A 600-nucleotide genomic window follows, 5' to 3' on the forward strand; every position below is an offset into this window, starting at 1 on the left:
GATTAGAATCAATTTATTATTCTATTAGACAATAAATAGCTAACCAGTTCAGACACAATTATTCATGGAGATGACAGAATTGTCAAATGCAATAACTAAGTAGAGGTGGTGATTCACTACTGAATATAGTGAACAACCAAGCATAATAGGGATTCTGATCTGTTCTATTATTCTATGTTCCTTTAATACCTAAAAGCTTATCTAAAGTTCTGGCTTTTGCAATTGTAAAATAGCTGGTTTTGATTAATATATCGTGTCAATACAGTAATGCAGCATTTTTGCAAGTAGGTAGGCTTAAACAGGTGTTAGTACAATAGACAGTATAATGTGACATGGATTAGTGGTGCTGGAAGAGCACAGCAGTTCAGGCAGCATCCAAGGAGCAGTAAAATCGACGTTTCGGGCAAAAGCCCTTCTCAGGAATAAAGGCAGAGAGCCTGAAGGGTGGAGAGATAAGATGGGTGGGGGTGGGGAGAAAGCAGCAGAGTACAATAGGTGAGTGAGGGAGGGGATGAAGGTGATAGGTCAGGGAGGAGGGTGGAGGGAATAGGTGGAAAAGAAGATAGGCAGGTAGGACAAGTCATGGGGACAGTGCTGAGC

This window comes from Chiloscyllium plagiosum, chromosome 6 (genome assembly GCF_004010195.1).
Source record: "Chiloscyllium plagiosum isolate BGI_BamShark_2017 chromosome 6, ASM401019v2, whole genome shotgun sequence".
NCBI classification, from domain to species: Eukaryota; Metazoa; Chordata; class Chondrichthyes; order Orectolobiformes; family Hemiscylliidae; genus Chiloscyllium; species Chiloscyllium plagiosum.